This window comes from Lissotriton helveticus, assembly GCF_964261635.1.
Source record: "Lissotriton helveticus chromosome 1_1 unlocalized genomic scaffold, aLisHel1.1 SUPER_1_unloc_34, whole genome shotgun sequence".
In the NCBI taxonomy this organism is placed as follows: Eukaryota; Metazoa; Chordata; class Amphibia; order Caudata; family Salamandridae; genus Lissotriton; species Lissotriton helveticus.
The window spans coordinates 595,654-613,852 of record NW_027611675.1 but is presented as its reverse complement, the minus strand read 5'-3'; the positions used below and the strand labels follow the sequence as shown (position 1 = coordinate 613,852).

General features: G+C 47.1%; 2 pseudogenes across 1 annotated transcript in view; both read right to left on the bottom strand.

The window, feature by feature from the left end:
• Positions 1 to 18,199, bottom strand: part of LOC144805939 (uncharacterized) — a 372,336-nt pseudogene that overhangs the window by 313,261 nt on the left and 40,876 nt on the right. The window lies entirely within an intron of this gene.
• LOC144805940 (uncharacterized) lies at positions 3,350 to 5,816 on the bottom strand (annotated as a pseudogene).

The window sequence follows — 18,199 nt, the reverse complement described above, 5'->3', positions numbered from 1 at the left end:
AGCCAGCATGACAGTACCCAACTGCACGCAGGTTCTGCAACGGCAGACCGTAGACACATTTTAAAAGGCTGCTTCTGTGGGTGGCGCAACCAGCGCTGCAGGCCCACTAGCAGTATTTGTATTTACAAGCCCTGGCACTCCTGGTGCACTTTACTGGGGACTGACAGTGAATCAATTGATATGTGGGTATCTTCCTAGGCAATTTACAATGCGATAGACAATAAAAGAATGTGTAGTACAGATAGTAGAACATTTCAAACTAACAAAAACATGTTAAATGTTTTTTTTGTAAAGTATTTATCTCAATAACTATAATAAAAATATTTTCCCGTACATGTTTATTGTCTATCGCATTGTAAATTGTCTAGGAAGATACCCACATATTGTTTTTCCCTGTCCTAGAAGACTCTAATTGTCAGGGGGCCCTTGTTTTCACATTTAGTAAATCAAATGAGCCAATCATGGAAATCAATCATAAGTACACTTTACATTGGGAGCACTTGCACTGCGGCATGGATTGGCTGTGGCGCAGTGCCCTGAGCAGCTAACAGCAGCAAAACATCTGAGGCACATCAGCAAAAAGTAGAAGGGAGACTCACGCCAAGGAGCCAGGTCCAACACTAGCACTGACACATTCAAGACAAATGCACGGGTGGCCTACTCTTATGGTGCGAACTGTGGGATTTTACGAAAGTTCAGGCTCTCCATAAACTGTGAAACATCTTCTTGTGACATGTACTAATCCTGGGTCCTGGAACCCCAATGACAGTATTAACAGCTGAGCTGGGGTTCACCGGAGGATCTCACCCCGTAAGATAATGGATGCGAGTGTGGTCAAATCTATCCTTTGCATCATATAGTATGGTCCTGCAGGAACTGCGACGATGCAGGATTACAATAATTTACGCCGGTTCAAGCTCGCTGAGAACATTCTAACATACACTAGTTGAGTAGAGAAATAGAATCATCTGGAACTGATGAATAAGGCAACACTAGAATTGGTTAAAAAGAAATATTGTGCATTCATGTGGAGCACGCAAGAAGCAAGGAAAGGCATCCTTCCGACTAATTACCAGAAAGTAAAATGTGAACCGCGCCTGGAGCAGTTCATGGACTTGCTGTTCCCTCCTGAGAAAATGGCTTTATATCTCATGTTCAGATTAGGAACTCTTCCGGTGGGGGCCTTTACTAAATCATGGGTAAAGCCCCTGGAGGCGGAGCTGACACATGTCCCCGTACATAAGGGGGCCCTGAGTCATTCATGCATTTTATGCTGCTGTGTGATATGTCGCTTAAAATCCAAAGGTACTACCTATGTTCACTTTTTCTAACACGTAATCTGAGATGCTGCAGTGCAGCACTTTTCTTATGTTATAGAACTGATCGTATGGAGATTTGCCAGGCAGTTGCTTCGTATATGCAGACCTGCTATAGACAGCAGCGAAGGAAGTGGGTGCAAACCATAAACCAACTGTAGTGATGGTTTTATAATTTTCCGTTTATCTCTGGGGGCTGTGCTCGTCCTTTGACATATTTGCCCTCATAAACTGGGGCGAAGCTCGACTCCAACAGGAAAGGCACTGTAGAACCTTATGGACTGGAGAGAGCATCCAGAGGTATTGTTGCACATTTCTACTTGTACCTGCACTTTATAAAATGCTCGCTTAGGTGTTGGCCGTCTATTGGCCCATATCTGAGGGTTTAATTTCCACCCGGCTGTCAACAAAACAAACTATTTGGACAATCCTTGTTTTTTTAACACAATAGGTAACGTCTGCGCAGCAGGCTTGTGCTCTTCTTTTATTTCTGATGTTTATAAGACAGCTGTCAGGCTTGCTAGGGGTTTACTTGCTCTGAGTAGGCAACAAGCAGACGGAGACGCCGGTATCTGCACCTATGTACGTGCTTGTTAGCTGGTACGCTTTGTAAGATCTAATGACCGCTCTATCTAATTGATTGGTTTTAAAAGTGATGTACGTCATCCGTTTGCACTTGCACTTTACGTCAGATCATGGATTATGCGCAAAGTGTAGTATTTTAAGTCGTTTTAAATCAACAAGAATTGTGATTGTTTTATTATCTGCTGTAAATAACGCTGACAATAAACCCTTGCTATCAAGTACCACACCTGCGGGAATGCTCAGTGGGTTGTGCGAAGCTAGATTTAACATGGTCATCTGTGGAAGTGTGTCCCTCCAGAAATCAGAGTAGATCATACGGTGGGGGTCAAGAAAGGTTAATATAAGTATCACAGATGCAGAGACCCCATCCATCAACAAGCTAAGACCAACGGACAAATGTCTCTATTCCAGCTCACGGCCTAGCAACCGTCCCCACATTCCATAATATCATGACACAGGACGTCACACCTTCTCCCCCCTTACATATAGTCACTTTAGTCTGGTGCTCAATTACATGTGTAGATGTGTCTGGTGGTGCCTGATAACTGAAAGGCACGCATTTGTTTACATACAATTTCAAATATGTCTGATTTATTATTCCTTACCGCGCTTTCAACCTTGAGAAGGCCCATCCTAGACCAGTGTGTGGACAAAACACATGCTGACAAATCGAGGACAAAGGGATTGGGACATGGTCTAGAGAAACTGACAATAAATCCTACATCAAACCTCACGTTTAACTGATGAAGCGCAAAGAGGGATATAAAGCGATATACTGAGAAAAAGTAACCTGGAGAATTGCTGCAAACTAAAGTAAATTTAAAAAAACTAATAAAAGAACTACATATCCACAGCTGTGAGACCTGGAAGCCGATTATTTCTATATATAGCCCTAGTTTATGATTACATTACAGTGCTCACATTATCATCCGCGCTGGAAAAGATGGGAGCCTGGGGTGTCTGGTCACAGATGCTCATTTACATACAAAGGGGGTGACAACCTGTTCACAACGCACAGCACAGCGTGTACACAGAAAAGGGTAAAGTCTTGTGTCTCTTTTTTCATTTTCTTTAATATATCCTGCACCTCGCTCTCTTCTTCTCTTTCTCTCATTTCATCATAAATTACTCAATTTCACTATTGCTTTATCAGCACGGCACAAGTCGGGGGTAGCCACAGTTTGAAGGGGTCCCCCCACTATTATCTAGAAACGGGACTCAGTTCCACCTAGATCCTTAGTCTGCAACTGGTAAATGTTACTTTGTGCCCCAGCACTGCAGACACAGGCCTCTGAGTGTTTGTTTGTGTGAGTGGCGCAAGAGAGGAACCGAGACCGTGACAAAATTAGCCCTTCTATTGCTTAATACATTGTAAATGTGAAACAGTTTGGGGCTTAGGGGTTGGATAAAGAATAACGTCAGGAAACAAACGCAAATTAAAAGCACATTTTATTTATTCGCTGAAAACTGTTTAAAAATGTAATTTCCAAGTTCCACATCTCTGTTTAAAAATATTTACACTTTCAGTCAATTCCGAGTGTAGTTGCAAACTGATAGTGGGAAAAACATATGATGTAAAAAAACTATAACCGAAAAATTATTTTTACATTATTTTATATTTCTTGTTTTGAAACTGAGTCTGCTGCTTACAGTGGCTCAATTCTGGTAAAAAGTAGAGTTTGGCAAGACACAGAATGAATAGGGAGAGCCAAGTCGGAGAGGAGCCACGGGTCGCACTTAGTAATAAGGCCTGAGTCACAAGCTTATCCATCAACCGATAACAGTGTATAAAAGATGCAGCAAACGTTACTTAAAAACAGGGTATGTGCTCTTTTATATCTGAAAATAGATTATTTCTTGAACACCTGTGCTTCACTTTATTTCATTACAGATACTGCAGTGGCTTTTGTTAATAGTAATACAGGCATTTTACCAATGAAGCTTCCATCACCAGAGCCGTGACAACATGTCCATTCTGGGTGTGTTGGGTTTATAGGTTTTATCACTAATCCGACAAGTTAGCTGAAAATACCGCTGTTCGTCCCAGTATTGTTCAGTGTTGCTTTTACTGGTAGTGTGGTCAGGTGCGATTGAATGTTTTTCTTTGTATCTCTTCTTCACCAACTAAAAATCAAGAATGTTTCTTTTCTTTGAGTCCACATTGTGCTTGTCTCCCACTGTGTATCCTGGTACATAATGTCACTTTGCTATGTGTACGGAAGTGAACAATCACTGGAAACAAACACTTTTATAATTCTGCAAACACTGTTATCTGTTTTTCTTCTTTACTGCTAGTCGGGTCTTCTATCATCTGGTATTTCAAAGTCCCACATAATTTGAATTTTATCTTTTTCCGCGATTCATTCCTCTCACAATAACTGCACTGTTCTGCTCTTGTCTATGTCCTCAGATGGGTCAATATTATTTTTGATGTTCTTAAGTTCATTCCAGAGTCTCTGCATCTCTCGGATTATTTCCATGTGAGTTAAATGAAGAAGTGTATTCACTGAGGGCTGTGTGGGATCGAAAATTGGCAAAAGCCCTTCACACTTTCATTGCCCTTCTATGTTTTCCCCTGTGTGTGTTCGCTGATGTCTTTGAAGGTATGATAACTGACTAAAGCACTTTGCACAGTCACTGTACTTGAATGGCTTTTCCCCTGTGTGTGTTCGCTGATGTCTTCGAAGGCTTGATAACTCACTAAAGCACTTTGCACATTCAGTGCACTTGAATGGTTTCTCCCCCGTGTGTGTTCGATTATGACTTTTTAGGTCTGATAACTGGCTAAAGCACTTTGCACATTCACTGCAGTTGAATGGTTTTTCCCCTGTGTGTGTTCGCTGATGTCTTTGAAGGCATGATAACTGACTAAAGCACTTTGCACATTCACTGCAGTTGAATGGTTTTCCCCCTGTGTGTGTTCGCTGGTGTCTTTGAAGGTGTGATAACCGACTAAAGCACTTTGCACATTCACTGCACTTGAATGGTTTTTCTCCTGTGTGAGTTTGCTGATGAACCCTTAATGATGAAGAGTTGCAAAAACTACTGTCACATTCACTACAATGATAGAGTTTTTCCCCCGTGTGTGTTCGCTGATGTCTTTGTAGGTGTGATAATCGACTAAAGCTCTTCACACATTCACTGCACTTGAATGGCTTTTCTCCTGTGTGTGTTCGCTGATGTATTTGAAGGTTTGATAACTTACTAAAGCACTTTGTACATTCACAGCACTTGAATGGTTTTTCTCCTGTGTGAGTTCGCTGATGATACCTTAATGCTGAAGAGAAGCGAAAACTACTGTCACATTCACTACAATGATAGGGTTTTTCCCCTGTGTGTGTTCGCTGATGTCTTTGAAGGCGTGAAAACTGACTAAAGCTCTTCACACATTCACTGCATTTAAATGGCTTTTCCCCTGTGTGTGTTCGCTGATGTCTTCGAAGGCTTGATAACTCACTAAAGCACTTTGCACATTCACTGCACTTGAATGGCTTTTCCCCTGTGTGTGTTCGCTGATGTTTTCAAAGGCTTGATAACTCACTAAAGCACTTTGCACATACACTACACTTGAATGGCTTTTCCCCTGTGTGTGTTCGCTGATGTCTTTGTAGTTCTGATAATCGACTAAAGCTCTTGACACATTCACTGCACTTCAATGGTTTTTCTCCTGTGTACGTTTGCTGATGAAGCTTGAGTGGTGATGACAAACTAAAGCTCTTGCTGCATGTGTATGATTCTTCTTTCTTGGTTAGTGTCTGTGGGTCGGGTATATATTTGTCTACATCCCATGACTGCATTTCCTGATGGGCCGACATGGCTGATAAAGCACTTGTGTTTTTCTCACACACTCTATATGTGTGCTGTATCTTGCACGTTTTATTTCGGTTTTAACAAAAAAATGCGATAGCCACCAAATATTTGCCACACTCCTAATACGTTGAAGGTGTCTTTGTAGGCGATTGTGCCTTTAGATTGGATTATGGCAATGCACGCTTGCGGGTAAAGATGTATCTTCCTTCTGGCTGGTGCAAATTGGGACAGTCTGTTGTATTGTAGATAGAAGAACTCCTCTTTCCTTTACCCGTCAGTTGTCTGGCTCCGCTCTGTTGTGCTCTTGTCTGGTTACTCTGGTTTGCCTTGAAAGAGTTTACAATTCACCTAGAGCACGGAATGATGGCTTGTCATCATTTTAGAAAACAGAGCACTGTGGTAATCACATCATACCGATCCGATGATCAAAGCTGGTGTTGGACACTTGTTTATACAGGACGCGGTTTGTTATTGGTGTTGCCTTAATTTTCCTAAGGTCATTTCTTTGTCTTGTGGCGTGGAGGTGCACAGCTCAGACTCTTACAATCACTGAACTGCCCTTGATCCTTCATCCGGGATCTGTCAGTTTGTGTGCAGGTTCCTCTGTCGCCGACTGCGCTGATGTTTTCCTGAATACTGTAGCTCATTATTTCTGCTATTATTGAAGATTTACCGCATTCGCTTCATTATTGATGGTCATTTTACACATTCAAGGCTTGTTTTCTGTTTGATGTAAAGATATTTAAAATTACTAAATTGAAACATAATGGAATGTGAATTCACAATGTTTAACTGGTTGTAAAAGACACTCCACACAATGCAGCGCAGCCCTTCTCCCCGCGAGGCTACGCTGCGCGACAGGAAGGGAACATGAGAGCACCATATTTTCAAAGATATGGCTCTCTCCTTCCCTTGCGTTGGCACTGATTACAGCGGCCCTGCGCCAAGCATACACCTTAGCACCAGAGCGCTAGGGTGTGTGTGTGTGAGTCCAGCATCGGTTTTGTACAGGAAGGACACCCTTCCTGTACAAAATACTATGTCAGACACGAGGGAAGGCTTTTCCCACTTTGTATGCATGTTGCGCAGTGCAGCACGCATGCAAAGTCAGAAAAGGAAGGAGAAATTAATTCATTTCTCCTTCCTTGTGTCTAGTTTAAAAGGGTGCCGTTTTCTCACGAGAAATCTTGGGTGGTTGCACGGGAACGCCCATGCACCCCCCTTGGCAGGTCCCAATGTGTGAAGTAATGCGAAGCAGTGCTATGCGCAGTTTCACATTACTTTTACATTATTTCCAGTGCTAAAAAAGTTTAGCGCTGGAAAATAAATTAGGAAAAAAAGATTTTGCGCTGTTTTGTGCCACTTTTGTGATGCAAATACGGCGCAAAATATTAGTAAATCTCCCTCTTCTTCTTTACCGCCTTTAAAAATTAGCAAGAAATATTTCAACATACACAGATATTTAACTAAAGGTTCTGTTGATCAGGTAATATCTTATTAATGTCTGAAAAGGAGGTGATTTACCAATGTTCACAGAGTAACTGAGCAAAGTAAAGGTGCTCACGGAGCACCCAAGTGCTTGAGGTTTAGTTTAAGATAGACGCATATGGTCAAGATTTCATTTAAACAACAATAGAGTTTAGAAAAAGAGATGGATCAGGCTGGGCTGCAAAATTTCCAGTAACTCTTTACGAAGTATACAACAAAAGTAACTCCATTTACACACTTCTTCTCATTCTTTCCGATTCACTTAAGATCATCTCAAATGCCAACTCCTGTCTTTACTCGCTGTTCATAAGTCACCTTTGACACTTTCAACAGCTCCCTTGGTTCAAGCCTTTCTGGTTTCTTCTAACCTGGAAGATTGGAACATTATTGTGGGTTGAGGGGGGTTTCCTATCACCATAACATCTGTCCATCTCCCTGAAACTAGTGCAGCTTACCAAGCCTGGTTCTGGCCCTGAAAGACAACTTTAAAAAGCAAGTCTTTAGTTCTTCCTAAAGTAGATAAAGTTCTGTAAGATGCCGCTCCTTCCAGGGCTTTTGTGTAAAACAGAGCGAGGGGTTCACTGTAAGACCCATGCTTTACATTATAAGCGCAGATAAGGCAAACAAACATTGATTCATATATAATTTAATATTCAACGATATCAGTCATTTAGTACTTATGGAGAATCCAACACAACCAATAATTTACCTGACATATCCCCGCAGCAGATTGTGCATATTACTCTTTTTTCCCCCCTTTTCCACCAATACATGGCATCTGGCATGATGTTGTCAGTTTGGGGCCCAGGATGCCACTTTGTGACTGGATGGGCATTTGGCAGAGCGGGAGCAGGTGTCAGTTATCCACAGGTGATGCGGCATTTCTACCTTTCCATATTTCTCATCTTCTAGTTTATCTCATTTCCTGTCCTTCGGTCCCTCTACTGCCCTCCGGCTGCGCACTCACTCTGTGGGGTTCATCAGAAGTCAGATAATTGCCTCATACTCACAAGGCCATGGATCTCACTTCTTCTACAACACTTATTGCAGACAAAGGGCCTAGTTAGGAGTTTGTCCAACAGATTATTGCCTCAAAACTAGGGGTGGGTGAAGAATTCCGCTCTGCCGGCGGAGCTCGCAAAGTTTTGCCCACTCCGCACTCTGTGCGGAGTTGGTCCAAAAAACTCGATGCAGAACGGAGTTCTTTTCTGAAGCAGTTCGACAACGGTAAGGTGACGAGCGCTTGTGAGAAAATATAACACGCTAGACCTCCTCCTGGTGAGATTTCTCATTGCGGGAGGTCACGGCAGGTCGCGACCACTCGAGTGTTAAAATCTGCAATTCTTGTTGATGAAGCTGCCATTCGATTAGCATATCAATTAGAGTGGCAGAAAGCAGCAGTGCCCTCTGGCACGATGCGTAGTTCTGTTCGTGCTGATTTTACAGTGGGGGTTAAACTCCTGGCACTAAAAATCAGTATGAGAAGTGCAACTTACACTCTAACACTAGCGGAAGTCTGCAGAGTACGGCGGAGTTTCCCTGACACTTCATGAAGTTCCGCGGGGTAAACTCTGCAGACTACACCAAGGCATTATCAAAACGTGACAGATATCCTGTCTGCCTTATTATAATTGTTAGAAATGGGATCTCTGGCTGGCCAAAGGCTTGCGCCAAAGTCAGTCAGAGACCACCACTCTTAAGTCAGGGCAAGGGAGCTACACGCCAAGATAACCCCTGCTCACCCCCTTGGTAAAGTGACACGAGCAGTAAGGCTAAACTCGGAGGCTATGGAAGTTAAGGGTTTGCGCGCGCACCCAGCAACAACACCCAAGGCCCACCACAAAGGAAACTCCACACAAGGTTATGTATAAAAATAGCCTTCATATTGTAGCAAACACATTACATAAAAACATACACTTTACAATGTGCCAACAGGCACGAGCAGAATTTACAGGGGATATATGTACAGGACAGGGCCACATGGACCACTGTCAGGAATAGGCACTTTTAGAACTAGAATACTTGTTAGAATTAGCACTTAGGCATAGAATATAAAATCACTGTAGCACAAAATAGAACATAGAGCACACAACCAGTAATCACTGGTAACAGGTAAGTACCACCTACGCAACCCTAACCACCTTAGGAGAATCACGCAGGGAACCAGGACCTCACTAGCAACACCTGTACTAGGAAGAACAACCACCTAAGTATCACCATACATTTAGGGCTATAGAAATAAAAGCATTACACATGACGCATTAAAATCCATTCAGAGGTGCAGGAAAAACACATGCGCAGAAATCACATAGGCCACAACCAGTGGCTGTCCCCAGGCCAACTGGCCTCTCTGGGCTAGGACGCCCTGTGTCCCCAATGTCAGGGCAGACTGCGCAGGCAGCCAAAAGAAGAAATGCGCAAGAGTTCCTAAACGGAGAGCTGCCCACTAAGTGCTGTGCAGCTGTAGAACTTGAGCCTGGCACCAGCGTGCCTCCTGGCTCTCCTCGGGGCGCTGAACAAGCAATGGGGCCCAAGAGCACGTGAGAGCCTCGTGGGCTCTGCGACCAAACAACTGGGCCCTTAGGAGCCTCGGGGGCTCGGAATACACTGTGCCCCATTTGAGCCTCATGGGCTCTGATCAATTAACTCTTTCACAGCGGTGGCTATTCCGCCGCAGTGCTAAGGGGGAGGGGGGCGCGCAGCCCTCCCGTGCTCATGACGGAACCGCTCCGTCACGAGCCTTGGGCGCGCTGTGCTTGTGACAGAAAGGTTCCGTCACGGCCCCGCCCGCCCAATAGAACCTTCAGCGCAGGCGCGGAATTCGCGCTGCGCAGGCGCGGAGAGCGGGCCGTGACGAAACCGTTCCGTCACCAGCACAGCACACCCGAGGCTTGTGACAGAACGGTTCCGTCACAAGCACGCAAGGGGTTAAATGCCCCTGGAGCCTCTCCGGGCTCTCAACAATACTGGGCCTTCGTTGGAGTCCCCCTTCTGGAGACTCGAAATAGAGAAATGCCCCCTGAGCCTCTCGGGGCTCTGAAAGAAATGCGCTCCGTCGTTGGGAGTCCCTCCCTGGGGTACTTGAGATGGCAAAATGCTCAGGAGCCTCTCGTGGACTCGAACAAAGGTGCGGCAACTTTGAGGGAGCGGCCCTCTGCCAACCGGGGCCACTCTCAGTTACTGAGGAGCTAGTGGAGCCTCTCAGGCTCTGTGGACATGCCCGGAGCTCTCCCGGCCGTCAACACTCACCGGGCTCTGCTGCGGGGAGGCTCCGATGTTGCGCTGTGTCTCTCAGCTGCCGGGACTCCTATGCTGGTCACCACGGGGCTCTCCCTCATTCATGAGAGCTCCGTGGTAGACTCCAAACACCGGCTTCTGGCTTCTTCTTGCGTCGGGTGGAGGCAGGCTGAGCTCCCTTCCTCCTGGGCCCTCAGGACGCTTCTCCTCACCACCTTGCACCGGAGCACGGGGTGGGCTCCCGTCGACTTCCGGCTTCAGCACCAAGTACTTCCGGGTCGCGGCTGTGGCCAATAGCAGCGCGGCCCTGGGGTGTGGAGGCGGGACAGCGCCTCACAGAGGATCCCCGGGCCGGCGGTGGTGATCTCGGGGGTCAAAACGAGGGGTAGGCCCCTCAAAATCAATAATAAAGCGAGGTGGGCACTCGCTTGGGGGGCACAAAACGGCACCAGGTCCCTGTCGGGGTGGACACCTGCCAGGGGCTTAACTTGGCAATTAAGCGAGGAAAATGCTGGATGGGCACCGGCTACGAACAGAGAGCGCTCCCAAGGCGCTAGGGGGATAATTACAGCGCTCCCAAGTGCTAGTGGCAAAATAAAGCGCTCCCAAGCGCTTGATGCCCAGAAGTCCAGGGCAAGTCACAGCCAAAAAGTCCTTTAGGAGGTGGGGGGACAAGGCTGGGCCCAGAGCCAGCTCACAGGGGCCTCCTAGGCAGGGAGGCAATCCCCAGTGGCGGTCCTCCTGGCGCCCAGCAGCAGCAGCCCCCCTCAAGAAAGGATCCAGTAAGAGAACCCCTTGTAAGAGGTCACAGCCTCTTTTTATACAGTAAATCCCTTTGTCTCAGGGTGCAGGGTGGGGAAAAACCAGTCGCAGCTGGTTTGGAGCACTTTGTTTTCCTCAGCCATCCTTTCCTTTCACTGGCCAGGCAAGGGACATTAGACGCACCACAGGGGGCGGAGCCAGCATTGTGTGGGGAAATCCCAGCCTTATTCAGTTCCCAGGTTTACCCCTCCCTCCCATCACTCATGCTAATCTCAACACTCACCACCGGGGCAGACCCATCATGACTCATGGAGCCTGGCTCACCACCCAGCTCCAGCCAATCACAAGCCAGACAAATGAAACAAACATGCCAACTTCTAGAAGTGGCACTTCCACACTAGACACAATCACGCCGCATACATCATTGCGCAGCATTTAATCACACGAGTCCGCACATACCAAACTCGAGCCTGCACACCCCACGCATCAGGCACTACCAGGGACACAGATATTCCCCATGCATTCCTATGGGAGGGCAGGCCAATCTCACCACACGCACGCAGAGTGTGCACGCACTTTCCACTGGGACACAGTAAAAGTGCGCAGAAGCTAAAAATCACTATCACCAGGTCACATACCAAAAGCAAAAAGTTCAGGGGTGAACCTGCCAGAAGGGCCAAGTCCAACACAACCCCCTTCCAGCCAAAATGCAGGATAGACCAATCACCACCGTGATGGGCTTCCCTGCTTGGGGCGATAGAACACGGACGCGGGCCCGCAACTGCAGGGACACCCTCCTGTTCTACGCCACGGTGAACCCATGGGGTTCCTTCTAGAAACACTGCCTGGAACAACTTGGCTACCCCACTGGTACTCCCAAGCTGTCCGCGGCCAAGACCAAGCCCTGGGCCTCCCAGGTGCCACTGGTCCTTGCCTATTCCCAGAGTGGGGGGTAGTACCCCCTGGCACATTGTAGCTATGCTCCACTCTTCCTGTCTGTAAGACAGGGCTTGACTGCCACTGGTTCTCCAGCCTAGGGTCTACACCCTCAGGCGGACCAGGAGTCTCAGGGGAGGCTCTCCTTCCCCTACCTCTCCGTCTAGGGTTCCTCCTCCTCCTGCGAGGGGTACCCCTAGAACGCCATTCTCCCAACCTAGGGTTTAACCCCTCAGGTCACACCGGGGTCCGAGGCGGGCTCTCCCACCCTCGGCACCCCCTTCCAGAGTTCCACACCCTCCAAACTGGAGTGGTACCGCTGGAAGATGAACTGGTCAGGACGATGGTTACAGACATCCTACCCTTCAGGTCAGGCGGATCCTGAACCTGGCCTTCTACCTCTGGTCTAGAACCTTTGGTGGAATAATTGCCTGGCACTCCAGGACTTCTGGGGATTCACACACCATCCCCCTGAGGCTGATACATGACTCATGTGTCGTGTGACTGTCTGTCTGGCGCAGATCTCCCGTCCCCTGTCCCTCTGACAGTGCGTGCAGATCCCCCAGAACAGAAGTGGCGCCACCCGGTTCCCCCCAAGAAGATCTAGCCCAACTGGCTAGTCCCTGGTCCTTTGGTTCTTCCACTGGGGAACACATCCCCCATTCACACCTCATTTCGGACTCCTGTGCCCTCCCAACTGGAGTGGCACTGCCGGACACTGGAACCCTTGGAGCTCTAGTTACACGCTCCAGGTTCCCTAGACACTAGGAGATCTTCCTCAAGTGTACTAACAGGACAGCCTAGGTCCCCAACCTGGTGTTCCCTCAAGAAACCACCCAGGTTCTGAGATAGGGCTTCGGGCATCTGGGGACTCTCAGCCACCCATTGACTCCCGCTCCACTGAGAAAGGTAGTAAGCCTCTACACTCCTCTCACTATACTGGGACCTAGCTGGGCTACACAGAGCCTCTTCCACCACGCTGGGCTGGAAGATACCTGAACCACTACTGTTGGTATCACTCACTAATGACTCCTCAGAACCTCTAGCACTTTCCCAGCACTCTGCTTCCTCTGCAAGGTCCCAAGGACAAAAGGAGTCACACCCCAACAGGTGCTGGCGTAACCCTGGACAACAAATACTGAGCATCTGCTCTTTGATAACCATACTGAGCAGTCCACCCAAATCCTGTCTTGGGTTAAGCTTTCTCCAACTGTCCAGTGCTTCTTCACATTCATCCACAAACTCTTCCAAATACTGGTGAGACAGTTTCCTACCATAATTTGTATTGCTCGTTTGTGCAGTAGTTATAGTAGCGCTCACATCACTGATTAAACAAGCATTTACAATGCAATGGTCTCGGCATTATTAAAGGTAGAGCTATTGGCATTGCTCATGACATTTATTTTTAATTTTTTTTGTAATCATAAATAAATGGCATTGTCATTTACATTGCCAATAGCTTAATTGTTAAATAAATGGCATTGTCATTTACAATGCCAATAGCTTAATTGCTCGCAAATGCATGACCTATTGCATTACACCCACACAGAGCCACACACACACACACATACAGAGCCACCCACACACACATACAGAGCTGCAGCCCCACACACAGAGCCCTCCCCCTACACACACAGAGCCCCTCACACACACAGAGCCCCCCCACACACACAGCCCCCCCCCACACACACACAGAGCCCCCCCCACACACACACAGAGCCCCCCCACACACAGAGCCCCCCCACACACACAGAGCCCCCCCACACACAGAGCCCCCCCTACACACACAGAGCCCCCCTGCACACACACCCAGAGCCCACACACACACCCAGAGCCCACACACACCCACACACAGCCCCCACACACAGAGCCCCCACACACACCCAGAGCCCACACACACACCCAGAGCCCACACACACACCCAGAGCCCACACACACACACAGAGAGCCCACACACACACAGAGCCCACACACACAGAGAGCCCCCCCACACACACACACACAGAGAGCCCACACACACACACAGCCCACACACACACACCCAGAGCCAACACACACACACAGAGCCCACACACACACACCCAGAGCCCATACACACACACACACAGAGCCCCCCCCACACACACACACAGAGAGCCCATACACACACAGAGCCCACACACACAGAGAGCCCACACACACACACACAGAGCCCACACACACACACACAGGCCACACACACACACCCAGAGCCAACACACACACACACAGAGCCCACACACACACACCCAGAGCCCACACATACACACCCAGAGCCAACACACACACACCCAGAAGAGCCCACACACACACACCCAGAGCCCACACATACACACCCAGAGCCAACACACACACACCCAGAGCCAACACACACACACCCAGAGCCAACACACACACACCCAGAGCCAACAGACACACACCCAGAGCCACACACACACCCAGAGCCACACAAACACCCAGAGCCACAAACACACCCAGAGCCACACACACACCCAGGAGAGCAAGCACAGCGAGGGGGCAGGGAAGCAAGCACAGCGAGGGGGCAGGGAAGCAAGCACAGCGAGGGGGCAGGGAAGAAAGCACAGCGAGGGGGCCGGGAACCAAGCACAGCGAGGGGGCAGGGGAGCAAGCACAGCCAGGGGGCAGGGAAGCAAGCACAGCCTGGGGGCAGGGAAGCAAGCACAGCCAGGGGGTAGGGGAGCCAGGGGGCAGAGAAGCAAGCACAGCCAGGGGGCAGGGGAATCAGGGGGCAGGGGAGCAAGTACAGCCAGGGGGCAGGGGAACCAGGGGGCAGGGGAGCAAGTACAGCCAGGGGGCAAGGAGCAAGCACAGCCAGGGGGCTCCCTTTACACTCCCAGACTAAATTAAATCTCTCATAAGTAGTCACTTGAAAAAAAAATGAATTTCGGACAGCAACATCGCTGCTTGAAAACATACCAACATGAGACATGTGAGAACAAGTATGTCCACACCTTAAAAGGCACTCGGAGAATAACTTCAAAAGTATGGTATGGAGCTACAAAAGAACATCATAAACATGGTCTCACATCTACAATTCATACCAAGCAAAAGCGTTTTGAAATACAAGTCCATTGGTGCAAACAGTGCAATAACACAGGCCAGGCACGAGGAGAATCTGATGCAAACAATGCAATAACACTGGCCAGGCACTAGGTGAATCTGACGCAAACACTGCAATAACACAGGCCATGCAAAAGTAAAATCTGATGTAAACAATGCAATAACACTGGCCAGGCACTAGGTGAATCTGACGCAAACACTGCAATAACACAGGCCATGCAAAAGTAAAATCTGATGTAAACAATGCAATAACACAGGCCAGGCACTAGGTGAATCTGACACAAACAATGCTAATAACACAGGCCAGGCAAAAGGAAAATAAATCTGATGTAAACAATGCAATAACAGGCCAGGGGTAGGCAAAATCTGGTGTAAACAATGCAATAACACAGGCCATGCACAAGGAAAATCTGATGCAAACAATGCAATAACACAGGCCAGGCGCTGGGAAAATCTGATGTAAACAATGCAATAACACAGGCCAGGCTCGAGAAGAATCTGATGTAAACAATGCAATAACACAGTCCAGGCACAAGGAAAATCTGATGTAAACAATGCAATAACAGGCCAGGTGTAGGCAAAATCTGATGTAAACAATGCAATAACACACGCCATGCACAAGGAAAATCTGATGTAAACAATGCAATAACAGGCCAGGTGTAGGCAAAATCTGATGTAAACAATGCAATAACACAGGCCATGCACAAGGAAAATCTGATGCAAACAATGCAATAACAGGCCAGGTGTAGGCAAAATCTGATGTAAACAATGCAATAACACCGGCCATGCACAAGGAAAATCTGATGCAAACAATGCAATAACACAGGCCAGGCGCTGGGAAAATCTGAGGTAAACAATGCAATAACACAGTCCAGGCACAAGTAAAATCTGATGCAAACAATGCAATAACACAGGCCAGGCTCGAAAAGTATCTGATGTAAACAATGCAATAACACAGTCCAGGCACAAGGAAAATCTGATGTAAACAATGCAATTAACACAGGCCAGGTACAAGGAAAATCTGATGTAAACAATGCAATAACACAGGCCAGGCGTTGGGAGAATCTGACGCAAACAATCCAATAACACGGGCCAGACACAAGGAGAATCTGATGTAAAAAATGCAATAACACTGGCCAGGCACTCAGTGAATCTGACACAAACATTGCAATAACACAGTCCAGCCACAAGGAAAATCTGATGTAAACAATGCAATAGCAGGCCAGGTGTAGGCAAAATCTGATGTAAACAATGCAATAACACAGGCCAGGCGCTGGGAAAATCTGATGTAAACAATGCAATAACACAGGCCAGGCTCGAGGAGAATCTGATGTAAACAATGCAATAACACAATCCAGGCACAAGGAAAATCTGATGTAAACAATGCAATTAACACAGGCCATGCACAAGTAAAATCTGATGCAAACAATGCAATAACACAGGCCAGGCGCTGGGAAAATCTGATGTAAACAATGCAATAACACAGGCCAGGCTCGAGGAGAATCTGATGTAAACAATGCAATAACACAGTCCAGGCACAAGGAAAATCTGATGTAAACAATGCAATTAACACAGGCCATGCACAAGTAAAATCTGATGCAAACAATGCAATAACACAGGCCAGGCGCTGGGAAAATCTGATGTAAACAATGCTATAACACAGGCCAGGCACGAGGTGAATCTGAGGGAAACAATGCAATAACACAGACCAGGGGTTGGGAGAATCTGACGCAAACAATGCAATAACACGGGCCAGACACTAGGAGAATCTGATGTAAACAATGCAATAACACTGGCCAGGCACAAGGAAAATCTGATGTAAACAATGCAATAACACAGGCCAGGCACAAGGAAAATGTGATGTAAACAATGCAATAACACAGGCCAGGCGTTGGGAGAATCTGACGCAAACAATGCAATAACATGGGCCAGACACTAGGAGAATCTGATGTAAACAATGCATTAACACAGGCCAGGCACGAGGAGAATCTGATGTAAACAATGCAAAAACACAGGCCAGGCGTTTGGAGAATCTGACGCAAACAATGCAAATAACTATTATCGTTCCATGTACCATTGTCCTACTGCTGATGTTTCGACATGGATGTTTTGCCGTCTATCACAGCAGCTTCTTCATTTAAAATCTTACTCACTGCTGACCTATGTACTGTTTCTGACCCTACGACATCTCTGGCAGACATGCTGGGCTGACTGTTGCTACATAAATAGGAAGTAGATTGCTACTGCAGGGAGAGTGCAGTGTCCTTGCAGTCAGATGCACTTGATTGGGATAAAAGGTACCATGTTTGTTAGAAAAGCTGCAACTATTAGAATAATAACATCCCAAAAGCAGCGCACATAATCCAATAACAGACCAGGTACTAGAAAAACGTGATGCAAACAATGCAATAACACAGGCCAGGAACAAGGAAAATCTGATGTGAGAAGTTGGCCTGATAGGTGATGTTTCCAATTCTGGAACCACCTATTATCAGACCAAACAATCCCTTATGGTGTCTGGTTGTAAGTCAACCTTATTAGACAAGCTATCCTAGGGGTAGCATGGACTAAGCAGCCTAAAGGCTTAACTTAAGAGGTCGTGTTAAGCGAGCTGTTTTACCACATACAATCCTGTAATATCAAATGAAAGGACACCACACAAGTATATATTATAAAAATATATGTATTTATTACTAAAAACAATCCCCAGTATTCTTTATGAATAAAGGGGCACAAGCGTTAAATCAAAAGCACTGTTTAAACATACAAAGTTGCACAATTATGGATGAGGGCAGGGGGCCACTCAAACCATATACTAAACAAGTGGTATAAGAGATGCCACTCGAGCAGTGGTTAGGCCTAGGGCCTAGGGAATCGCTGGGAGCAGTCAGGACAAGCAATGCTGAAGTCGGGAATGGCCCTCGGGATTCGGGAGATGTGCAGAAAGCGCACGCATGCACCAATGT